The following is a 13,146-nucleotide window of genomic DNA, read 5'->3' as shown; positions in this document are numbered from 1 at the left end:
AGGCTTCTTGCCGCATGTGAAGACTCGGCAGCTGATTGGCCGGCTCCACGCTCGCCAGCCCCCTGCTAACAAGGTTGAGCAGCACTTAAGCAGCATTTGCTCAGCCAATCCAACCCAGCTCACAGCAAGAGGAGGAGACCTGCCCCAAGATTCGGGGACACAGATCTGGGAATCTGCTAGACACTGTGGAGGCCAGAAGGGATGTCCTGTTCCCCCAAGAATCCAGGAGGGTCAGCCATGGGACGGCCAGTGCTGCCTGGGACGAGGTGGTGGCGGCAGTGAGCGGCCAGAGTGTGACGAGGAGGATTGGCCTCCAGTGCACGATAAAGGTCAATGACCTACACAGCACGAGTGAGTAGACAACAACGCATCCCACTCCCCAACCCTCGAGACCTCGCCACACCCACGGGAGCATGCAACTCCCAACTCTCCATGCGATCCCAAACCCTCCCTCCATCCCCCTCCTCCTTTAACACCCCCCCCCCCCCACCCCCCAACCCTTATCTCACACCCCTCTCCCACCACTGTGAACTATGCTTGTGGCTAACGATGTCCTGTTTATATCTCATCAGGAAAAGCTTGCCCACAATTGCCGGGAGAGGGCCCAGACTGGCCGTGGTATGCCGGACATCAGAATCCTCACCACTTTCGAGGAGCGAACCCTGGAGGTGACTGGGGTGGCCGAGGACAGGGCAGTCACCAACACAGAGGCTGATGGACCGTGCAGAGGTGAGGAATCACCGAGTGCCATCTGGAGGACCTGTCAAACGTAAGTTGTTATTGCTTTACTGACTGATCAATCCCCACCCCCACTGACCACATGTCCATTCCATTGTCCCGGAGGTCCTCCAGCCAACGGCGCCGGCCCATCCCAGGTGGCTCTCTATCCAGCCTCCTATGAAACCACCTTGGAGAGCTCTGAAGATCTCAGCAGAATGTCCGACTTTCAAGGAAGATGTGACCCAGTACCAGGCCAACCTTGATGTGGTGCTGCAGGATATACCACGCTCTCAGATGGGAATGGCCAAGGCACTGCAGAGTATGTCCCAGTCACTGAGGAGCATCACCGAGGGCATCGACACGATGGTACAGACCAGGGGAACCTCCAGGGCTGGCAGAGCTAGATGACGCAGGGGCAGCCGGGGCTTGGACTTGGGAGGGCGGCACTTTCGGGAGGGTGGGGAATTGTAAAACACAATAAACGCCCTTGTGCACAAGCAATATGATGCCTCTGTCACTTTCTTCCACAGTGCGGGCCGAGCTCCGAACCCTTGGCCCATTTCTCCAGAGAAACCTTGGCCCATTTCTTCCCCTCCCACTATCCCCGGACACACAGTGTGAATAAAATGAATGTGTGCAGGTGATGGATGTGAGCCAGCACTCAGCAGGCAGACAGGGGTCAGACTATGGCATAGATTGAGGAGCACTGGTGCTCAGCTCTCTGCAGGTTATCATCACCCCCATGCTGTCGACAGTGACCCACTGTCCCAACACCCTGGAGTGAAGTGACACATACCCTGGGAGGGTGGGAAATGGGAGTGGGGGGTGACAGACCAGGCCACGTCTTAAGTGAATTGAGCGAAGGCCTCCCTGGCTCTCCGGGCTTGCCAGACCCTCACCTGTCCTGCCACCTGTCCTGCAGCCTCCAGCTGGTCCTTAGGTTCTTCCCCAGCCTTGTCCTCTAACCCCCGCTGGTCCGGTGCCACCTCATCATCCTCGTCCTCATCTTGCTCATCCTCCTCGGAGGTGTCCACACGTTCCTCATCACCAACCTCCAGTTTGTCGCCCGCTGCTGTATGAGGTTGTGGAAGGCACAGGTGACCACCACAAAGTGGGCAACTCTCCTGGTGGTGTAATGGAGTGCGCCTTAGGAACAGTCGAGGCATCAAAACTGCTTCTTGAGGAGTCCGATGCACCACTCAATCACAGCCCGGATGGCTATATGGGCCTCGTTGTACCGGGTCTCTGCTTCGGTCTTCGGCCTCCATACTGGTGTCATTAGCCATGTCCTCAGCGGATACCTCTTATCCCCCAAGGGCCAGACACCCATTAGTACATTAGTCAAATATTAAATAGAAAAGTAGCAAGGATATTAAATGACAGTTGAGTTGTGGATAACAAAAAAGATCTCTAAATCATGCAGCTTCCTCCTACAGCCTGAAGATATGCTGGTTGGGTGGATTGGTCATGCTAAATTGCTCCTGAGCGTTCAAAGGTTAGGTGGGTTTATGGGGATAGGGCGGGTGTGTGGGCCTGGGTGGGTCCTTTCGAGGGTCGGTGCAGATCCGATGGGCTGAATGGCTTCCTTCTGCATTGTAGGGATTCTATCATTCCATGATTGCCAGTTAATATTGCAGCTCATCTGAAAATGGTCCCATTGCATTTACTTAATGCCCTGTGTATGTGTGGCAAACTTTCCTTTACCGTTTATCCCATCTTTCACCTCAAGATATAAACAAGACCATCCAATGTATAATTGATGGCAGGAGGAGCCGGAAGGTGAATACCACACTAAACAGATCATTTAGGATTTTCCAACTGAAAGCTGTGAAGTTTTGCCGACATAGTTTTTCTCTGAAAACCTTTCTGACAATTGAGTGCAGAAGTGGATTTCCTGCAGGGAATCTCTACGTGAAGAGGAGGAACGTGAGGAAAAGGTTGTTAAAGCAAGATACCATCGAAGGTTTCTACATATTGATACTTCAATATTGCTGACATCAGGAAGGATTTTTGGAATAATGAAGGTTACAGTGGCTGAAATTCTTTGCCTTGTGCCACTAGTGGCAGAGTTCCCGGTAAGGTAGAGAATCCAGCAATACTGAAGAAAACGGGATCGATGCCAGGCACCCACTGGTCCATTTCCAATCCTCCCCCCCCCCCCACCCCCGAAGGCATCAGGATCGAGGGCCATGCCCTGTGTCAGCAGAAGAATGCAAATGGGTCATTGAGATGCGGTGGGCATAGGGGTAGCTCTTTAAGGGAGTTGCCTCCAAAGTCCATCTGAGGCCCACCCTCCTCGCCCAAAGTGCAAGACCTGCCCATCCCTACCAGCCCCCTGCAACTGTTCCCACCAGAGAAACCCCCTGAATAAAGACCCTCCCAAGACCCTGTAAATAAAGGGACCCCCCAAGAGCGACCCCTTCAATAAAGATTATTATTATTAAATAAAACAACTCCCCCGCCAGAGACATCCTAATTAAGGCAGCATGGTAGCATAGTGGCTAGCACAGTTGCTTCGCAGCTCCAGGGTCCCGGGTTCAATTCCCGGCTTGGGTCACTGTCTGTGCGAAGTCTGCATGCTCTCCCCGTGTCTGCGTGGGTTTCTTCCGGGTGCTCCGGTTTCCTCCCACAGTCCAAAGATGTGCGGGTTAGGTGGACTGGCTATGCTAAATTGCCCTTAGTTTCCAAAAAGGTTAAGTGGGGGTTACTGTGTTATGGGGATCGGGTAGATACGTGGGCTTGAGTAGAGTGCTCTTACTCGATGGGCCGAATGGCCTCCTTCTGCACTGTAAATTCTATGATTCTATGAAGGAACCCTCCTGGAGATCCCCTAAATAAAGTGACCCTCCAGAGACTCCCGAAATAAAGGAAACCCCTAGACATCCCTTAAATAAAGCCCCGCCCCCCCACACTGACCGCTTAAATAAAGCAACCCCCATATATATTTCATGTGTAAATAAAACTATGTTTCTTTATTGACTCGCTGTGGACTCCCTGGGTCCTTATTAAACTCGGCATGCATAAATTTGCGTGGCTAAGAATTGGGAATCGTATCCTCATTGGGAGCGCAAAATAGGTGAGATTCAGCTCCAGAGGGAAAACATAGTCTTCCAGAGAATTTTGCCCAATGTCTGCCTTTGCAAGATCCTGCTGTAATATTTGCAACACCATTATCTGGCCACCTGCTCTCAGTTCCCTATTTCCACTAATAACACATCAATGGACTAATTAGAAAACCTGCAAATTCATTCTGTGGCTGGCCCTTTCCAGCCATTGTTGTTCTTTCCTCGACTGCTTTATTTACAGAAGCTGTTTAATTTAATTAGCTGTGTACCATCTTAAACATTGCAAGACAATGCAGCCCCCCCCCCCCTCCCCCCCCACGCCAGGTCCCAGTGGCATTAAACCAATAACCAAATTAATTATCACTGCCACGCAGCCCCACAGAAGCAATTAATATCTACTGGGGGTGAAGTGGACAAGCCGCTAATCCAATGATAGGAGAAGAATATAGCCTTCAACATCTGTTTGGATAATATTTATTTTACAAACATTTACAAACTTCTAATTCTGTTTACATTTTCAAAATTCAAATAAAATTCCAAAGAACTAAAAGTGAGTATTGATCTTCAGACAATACGAGTACGAGAGGCCATTTCTGGGAAAATAAACCCCAAAAAACTGAAATTACTGAAGCTTACTTGCAATCCCCTGTGATCTTGGACATACATTCATGGGCACGTTTGTTTATTTAAGCACTACATCACTTAGCCCTCCACTACTAACATCCTGTTGGTTACTATTGAGAAGGAACTTTCTTGGACCAGCGTTATGAATACTGTGGCCACAAGAGCAGATCAGAGGGAATTCTGCAACAAGTAACTTTCCTCTTGAAAGCATGTCCGCCACCTACACGGTACAAGCCTGGCATGTGATGGAATCCACTTGCCAGGATAAGTGCAACTCTAATGACACTCACGCAGCTCAACACTATCAAGGACGCTTGATTGGCACCCTACATTCTCTCAACTACCGGTGGGTGTTAGCACCGACCACAAGTAGCAAATTGCCAAATCTCGGCGGCACCTTCAAAACCTGGAGTTTCTACCATATAGAGGATAAAGACATCAGTCACATGGGAACATTATCACCTTCAAGTTCCCCCCCCCCGTCAAAGTCACACACCATCCGGAACTATGTCACCATTCCTTCACTGTTGCTGGGTCAGAATCGTGGGCTCTCTCCATAACAGGATTGCTGGTGAACCTACTTTGCATTGTCTGCAGTGGTGCAAGAAGGTGTCTCAACACCACCTTCTGAATGGCAGTTAAGGATGGGCAATAAATGCTGTTCTTCCCAATCATCCTTGGATGTCCCAAGAAAGAACAAAAAAAACAAGTTCATCCATCAGTGGCAACTCAATTAGTACCACTTCAAGCATAATCACCACATCATTGTTGGTCTGTTCATGTGGTAGGAAACTAGGAAGTAAACACATCTTATCCTGCGACTGTCAGATCCGGGAAATATGCAGTGGGGTATGACAAAAACTGCCATGTTGGTTCTCCATGACCTGCTCCCGAATTCTGAGAATGGACTGGATGGATTCCCAAGCCTGCAACAACATGATAGAGACGTCCATTCCATGGATGCAGCAGATCTTGGAACAACATGCTGCTGTTACTAAGTCTGGGAGCCCAGGATTTTGATCCTGCATCGATTGTTCCAACACCACCTGAATGTTAATTTCAATAAAAACAAAGACCTGGTAAAAGTGATCATTTTTTCCACATTTTCCTTTAAAACTACATTTAACTCTGAAAAATCTTTAACATCAAATCAATAGTCCCCTAATCTGTATGATTATGCTAACATTCCCTGATGAGACTTACTGAAGGCTTTACTGTGACAGACTCACCACTACAGGGAGAGGTATAATGAACTTCATGCAGATTGGTTATATTTTCTGCAGCACTGTCAGACCAATGTTCCCAGCAGCAAAATTAAAGAGAGTTAAAATGAGATATAAGTACAAGTAATTGATAATGCTATCAATTTATATGTGCACTACAGTGGTTTAGGATAAATGGGATGGTAAGGCACAATCAATTGAGTGACAACCTTTTACATTTGGGAACTAAGTTCAAAGCCATTCTAGACTGATAGGATAAAAAATTCCTATTTGCTAGTTATAAAGTATTCCATTAAATGTATCTTGCCATTTTAAATTTAATACCTGTTGGACATGCAGCTCACCATTAAACTTTTAAGAACTCAGCATGAAGTGGGTTAAGCCACAAGAAGATTTGTATGGAATTGAATGCATTTGCGCTGGTATATGGTATATTAGGGAATCCCCCCCCTCTCTCTCATTTTAAAATTGAGTAACATTCTCGGGACAGAGGAGAGGACACTGTTGTGAACAGGTGAGGAGGGTTGTAATGACCCCCCCCCCCCGCTTTGCCCTCTCCTAATTTCATCCCAACAGGTTATTGTTTGAAAAGGACATACTTGCTAATTCAATGAGCACTTAACTATTTATTTGTTATGATGATAAAACAGCCAATTGGGCATCTTTTCTTGACTTAAAACAGAGAGGTTAACTTGATTATACTTAAACCGATCTCGTAAAATAATAAAATATTGACTAACTTTTACACAGAGACACACTTGGTGCGATTCTCAGATATCATTGACTCCTGCTCGAGCGCAACAATGTCAGTGAATAGTGGGAGAGGCCAAAAACGAAAACCACGTCAGGCGCCAGTTTGTGATGCAACCGGCAAGCTCCCGCAGGCAAAATTGGGATCCTGCTGTAGCGTGGTGAGAAACCAATTATCACCACTTAAGCCCTATTTCCAGACAATTAATGGGAGCAGCCCCTTATCCAACGGCCTCATGTGATTCCTCGACCTCCCCAGCATATGGTCACGCTGGTACCGATTAGTACTCCTTTTGAAAAACGTGAATCTGGCGGAAGGACTTCTGCAGGGAGCCGAGGAGGTGAGTAGCCATTGTCATGTGAGGGTCCCTTTAAGAAAAGTGTGTTTTATAAAATGGCTACAGTGATGTCATTGTGTGGGTGGAGCTGGGCTGTCTTTTACTTTCATTTTGAGCTGGAAGCTGCTTTGTGGCTCTGAGTTTTTTTGGTTTGGTTTTCAGTTGGGGAGCTGCATTCAAACCAAAAAGGTCTATTTTGGTCTTTCTCTCTGCATACTAAATAATGTCTCCAGACCACGTGATAACTTTACAGTAATACCTGTTTCTGTAAGGAATGCAAACCTATTGTTTGGTAGGAATAAAGGGTGTTTGGCTTATGGATGTTGTTAGGAAAGTAACTAAAGGTTACCTATCGAGTACTGTATCTTTGGGGTGGGGTGGGGTGGGGGGTGGGTTGATAAGACGTTTACTGTGTGTTTATAAAATGTTAACTGGATTCATAGAATAAACATTGTTTTGTTTTAAAATACTTAAGGTCTCTGTTGCATAACACCTGTAAAGTGGGCCCTTGTGCTCCTCATAACCAAAATCTATTAAAATTTGTGGGTCAGGTGAACTCCATGATATACTTTGGTGTTCTCTAAACCCTGGCCCATAATACATTATTTGCTCAAAGGAAAAGTGCCCGGAGGCACTGGGCTTGCCACCCCCGTGCTCGGCGGGAGAGCCTCACCTGGGAGGGGGCACCCTCAGCAGGGGTGGGCCACCATGCAAAGAAGGGGGAGCAGGCGCCAGCATGCCAACCCCTGGATCGTGTGGACCTGTGTTTCCGTTCCGGGTGCAACTCTAACCCCGTCCATCTGTCTCACTGACCACCCATAGCCCCCATCGAGTGCCGAGGCCTCTGGCCGTGCGGCTGAAGGCTATTGCTAATCGGGAATTGGCAATCGTGATTAAGTGAGCAATTCACACAACTCAAGTGAATTCCCAAAGATGGGCGGGTCATGTAGCATGTGGGATTCATTGCCTAGCATCCTAATCACACCTTGAGGCATGGATAATGTGCTTGAACACTGCAGGAGGCAACACCACACACACAGAAACCAACATCTGAACACCTAGGCGACATGACCACGGCTGGAGGATGGGTGAGTGCCACTGGGATGGGGAGATTCATGGAGCGATGGGCCAAAGGTGCGGAGGCCGGGGCACATTGCAGAAGAAAGTGACAGAGGCGTCATACTGCTTGTTGCCAAGGGTTTTTAATGTGTCACAGGTGTCGAACAATCATTGCAGAAGAAAGTGACAGAGGCATCATACTGCTTGTTGCCAAGAGTTTTTAATGTGTCACAGGTGTCGAACAATGTCCCACTCTCCCGATGGTGCTGCCCCACTCTCTCCATCATCCCCTCACCCCCTACCTATACCCACACTCTCTCCCCCCTCCCCCTGGTGCCCTCAATGATCCTCGATGGGCTTCGCCTTCCTTGGTCTACTGCTACATCTAGGTGTGCCCCCAGGATGCACATCTAAGGTGGAGGCAGCCAGCTGCTTACCATGTCCCATGGCCTTCAATGTTTCTGGTGGGCGTCGTCTGGGGACTCTGGTGTCAGACGGCCCTGGAGCACTTGTCGATGGCATCTAATCTGTCCTGTCGCCCTGTCCCTTGTGCTGACTTTGAGATATGGCATCATCAAAAGGTTGGAACTTGGGGAGCTGGTGGTCTCTTCCCCACTCCTTCGAAAGTGACCGGGTTAGCAGCCAGCGCCCTCTCCTCCCACTCAGTGTCATAGGGCCCTGGGGTTCACCTTGGGATAGAGGGACAGCTGGTTCAAGTCCCGGCTGCCCCTGCATCATCTGGCTCTATCAGCCCTGGTGGCCTCCCGATGTCTGCACCATCGTGTCGACGCCCTCGGTGATGTTACTCAGTGATTGGGACCTGCTCTGCAGTGCCTCGGCCATGCCCACCTGAAACTGGGAATTTCCTGCAGCACCTCATCAAGGTCAGCCTGGTACTGGGTCACATTCCCCAGCGAGGCGGACATTCTACTGAGAGCCCCAGCCATGGCCGTCACCGACTGTGGCCGTCAACAACTCTGCTAATGGTGCTGGCATCATGCACCAGGCTCTCCACTGTGGTCACCACCCTAATAATAATCTTTATTATTGTCACAAGTAGGCTTACATTAACACTGCAATGAAGTTACTGTGAAAATCCCCCAGTTGCCGCACTCCGGCGTCTGTTCGGGTACACTGAGGGAGAATTCAGAATGTCCAATTCACCTAACAAGCACATCTTTCGGGACTTGTGGGAGGAAACCGGAGCACCCGGTGGAAACGCATGCAGACACGGGGAGAACGTGCAGACTCCGCATAGACAGCGACCTAAACCGGGAATTGAACCTGGGACCTTGATGCTGTGAAGCAACAGCGCTAACCACTGTGCCGTCCCATACTCGCAGTGTTGGCCTAGTGCCACGCATTGCTGGCGATGTCTCCAGCGCTGGTAGCCTCGGGGACTCCTCCAATTGCCTATGGATCTGCTGGAGTGTCGCTGACATCTCTGTCTGAATGTCCTCGCTGCTCCCTAACGTCTCCATCAGTTCCGGGTAACCCTGTTCCAGAGCTTCAGAATCTGGCTGGGACCCTGCTGGGACCTGGGATCCAGCAGTCCTCCAACTGCTGTCTCACTTCAGGGATCCTGCCTCCACCTGATGTACATCATCAACTGTGCGGTGCTCATCAGATTGTGCCCCAGAATCCTGTCCACTAATATTTCTCATTGAGGTGTGTGTATCTGTGCGGATGACAGCTGTGATGCATCGATTTAGGGGGCAGCATGGTAGCACAAGTGGATAGCACTGTGGCTTCACAGCGCCAGGGACCCAGATTCAATTCCCTGCAGGGTCACTGTCTGTGCAGAGTCTGCACATTCTCCCCGTGTCTGCGTGGGTTTCCTACGGATGCTCTGGTTTCCTCCCACAGTCCAAGGACGTGCAGGTTAGGTGGATTGACCATGATAAATTGCCCTGAGTGACCAAAAAGGTTGTGAGGGATTATTGGGTTACAGGGACAGGGTGGAAGTGAGGGCTTAAGTGAGCCGATGCAGACTCGATGGGCTGAATGGCCTCCTTCTGCACTGTATGTTCTATGTTCTATGATCATGACATCCTCGGAGCTCTCCTCGGGGTGTTCTCCTGGGAGGCAGGGGAGGAGGCCACCCAGGATGAGCCGGTGCCATCGGCCGGAGGACCTGTGGGAGAATGGACATGTGGTCAGTGGGAGGGATGGGTCAGTCAGTAAGACAATAACAACTCACATGTAACAGGTCCTCTGGGTGAGGCCCAGTGGATCCTCACCTCTGTGGCGTCCGCCAATCTCTGCAGTGGTGACAGCTCTGTCCTCAGCCACCCCAAGCACCTCCAGGGCAGGTTCCTCAAAGGTGGTAAGGATTTGTATGTCTGGCACCGCTCCGCCAGTGTGGGCCCTTTCCCGATGATTGTGGGAGAGCTTCTCCTGCAGAGACACAGAGAGGGCATTGTTAGCCGCATGCATGGTTCACAGTGGTGGGAGGGAGGGGGAAAGTGTAAAAGAAGGGTTGGAGGGGTTGAAGGGAGAGGTGGGTGTATGGAGGGTCAGGGGCCACATGGAGGGTTGGTGGGGGTGGATGCTCATGTGGGGGCAAAAAGGTCTCGAGGAGGGGTGGGGGGCATTGGTGTCAACTCACCCATGCTGCCCTGTGTAGGTTGTTGACCTTCTTGCAACACTGGAGGCTCCTCCTCGTGGTCACACACCCGGTGCTCACAGCTGCCACAACCTGCCAGGCAGCACTGTGGTTCACCCTCCGGGACACTTAGGGACCCTCAGGGAACAGGACATCCCTTCTGGTCTCCACCACATTGAACCGCCTTCCCAGGTCTGCATCCACTAATCTTGGGGCTGATTTTCTCGGCTGCATGGCGCAAGCTGAGTGGGGCTGGCTGTACAACTGGTGTTTGCTGCTCGATCGTATTAGTCAGGGGGTTGGCAAGTTTGGTCCCAGTGAACCGGCTGGCAGGCCTTCCTTTGCGGCAAGAAGCCCGTGGGGCCTCGTTAAGTGGAGCAATTAATGGTGACTAGTGTTGCCGGCCTCACCGGGCCGTGCGCCGGGAAGTTTGCAGAAGTTCCCGCTCGCTACCACACTTAGAAATCTTTCCAGAGAATCACGACCACAGTCAGAAAACCCACACCCAAACCAGATTTCAGACTGGATAATGATAGGTTGGCCAAATTAGATCCCATAAAATGAAAGGAATTCAGTCTGTAGTTTGGTAACTCGGCTGGCTTCAGGCTGTATCTGGTGGTCTTGCTGCTTTCAATCGGTGGTTTGCTGCTATTAGTGTCTAGGCGGTTTAAAAATGCTATCTGTTCTCCTGGAGACAAAGTTGTGGACTTGAGTTCTTTCTTTAAAATCTCTCTTCGCTGCACATGGAGAGATTCGAACAATTGCAGACAGGACCAAAAAGCTTGCAGCTTTTGTGGAGACAGAGAGAGTGAGGGAGACCGAAAAGATCTCTCTAAGATCCTCAGCTGCTTGTTCTCAGTTCTGCTGAGAATACCTGCGCTTAAAACATACTAAGGTTTGGCTTGTCACGTGACCACTTTCTCCAACTGACCAGCAATTCAAACATGATTGTGTATTCCAGTTGAAACTTGATTGATTAAGGCCAGGGAATTCCTTGTCTCAGCAATGGTCCATATGCTCAAGGGACTGTGTTTGATGGTTTGGCTCTGTCTAGTTGAGTGTGTGGACATTATGTTAATAGCACAAGAAATTTAGTTCATTCAGATTTCCCTGGGTTCATTATCTTTTATGAGAATTTGCAGACATGAATATCCATCTCAATGTGAATATGTAGTGATGCAAATTAGTTAGCCATCTTGGCTGTGAGTTCAAATGACATTAGTCTGTGCCTTAAAAAGTCTGTTTTTCAAAATTCAATTTGTTTCCAGCCATTGGATTAAAAATGATAATGTGTTACTCTGCATCTGTGCTGGACTGGACCTGGGAACATTTAATTCTTGCATGGTTAACAAAAGCAGAGAAGCATTTTATTTACTAGCACTGACAGACGTTGCTTCAACAGGCGCAAAAAATGTAAAAAAACAAATGAATTACTGTTTGCAAGGAAATGCAGGTATTGACGTTCCTTCCCAGTGTGAAGCTGATTCAAATCAATCCATAATTTAGACTTTAGGAAATCATGCAAAGAGGTCTGTTTCCCCAGACATAGATATGAAGAAATAAGTTTGTTTATAGTCTTTTTAAAATATTTATAAATTAACTAAAGACTCATGTTGTGGTGCAGACAAATCTCTAGTATGCACCTTTCAAGAGAATTGACAGCAAGAAATGCCTTTTATGCTTGAACAGTCAACAGTTTCAAATGATACTGTAAATGCTACCCAATTGTGCCATGAATTACTGGCATTTAAAAATAATAATTGCAACTTTATTCCAGTTTAGTGGTTCCTAATACAGTTAACCATTTGTCATTTCAGGCGAAGTGACGCCTGACTAATTGACTGGCCTACTGCAAAAATTGCACATTAATGATGCAGATAATTAATGACACAATCTGAAATTGTGATATACATACAAAGGTGAAAAGTATGAATATGTTATAAGTAACAAAGATTTTTTCCAAAGTAAATAATCCAAAAAGAGGAGGGCATTTATGTCTAAATTTGCATAACCATGCACAGCGATGGTATAATTACTTTTGGTAATATCTCGAAAGAACAGTATTTACACACTTTCACATCATTCTTTTGTATAAGAATTTTTTGTGCCAACTATACTTTGGAGAAGTTGTTTGTAACATTGATTACTCAGTATCAATAAGAAGTTGTGGAATCAGAATATCTGCATCATTAACTTGTTTGGGCCAATACAAAGTGCAGTGGTCGAACCGGCGAAGGTACAAAATGATAACATTGAATTATTCATTCTGGAATAAGTTTTATGCTGAATAAGATGAGGTATATTAGTGTTGAGAACAGTGTTCCTCCATTTTAGACACCCATTAAAGATGCTTACGTTAGGTTTAGTATAACCAGAAATAGAATAAAGCTCTCTCTTTCCCAACAAGCTTCAGTCCCAAAATCAAATAAACACCCATTATTTAATCATGCTGTGACATTTTCATTGCATATCAATCATCTGCTACTTTAGCATTAAATTGACGACAATTAATTTTGTGAAATCGGCCATGCCATTTAGTAACTTGATTTAGTCTGTTAAAACCTAATTCACATGGGTGACTCACACAACTAGTCTGAGTTGATGTGCCCTCAGTCCCCTCTCAGTGCTTTCCTGCACAGTTCCTTGCCAGTGTAATGCAACCCAGTTACCCGACCGTGCTTAATAGTTAGAGAAATATTTTTCCTCTACTTCTTTGCCTGGGTGCAATTTGATCAATGTGCTGGTCAAATATCTTAACTTAG

The sequence above is a fragment of the Scyliorhinus torazame genome, chromosome 8 (assembly GCF_047496885.1).
Source record: "Scyliorhinus torazame isolate Kashiwa2021f chromosome 8, sScyTor2.1, whole genome shotgun sequence".
Lineage (NCBI taxonomy): Eukaryota > Metazoa > Chordata > Chondrichthyes > Carcharhiniformes > Scyliorhinidae > Scyliorhinus > Scyliorhinus torazame.
The sequence above is the reverse complement of the archived record's forward strand: the minus strand, read 5'-3'. Positions refer to the sequence as shown.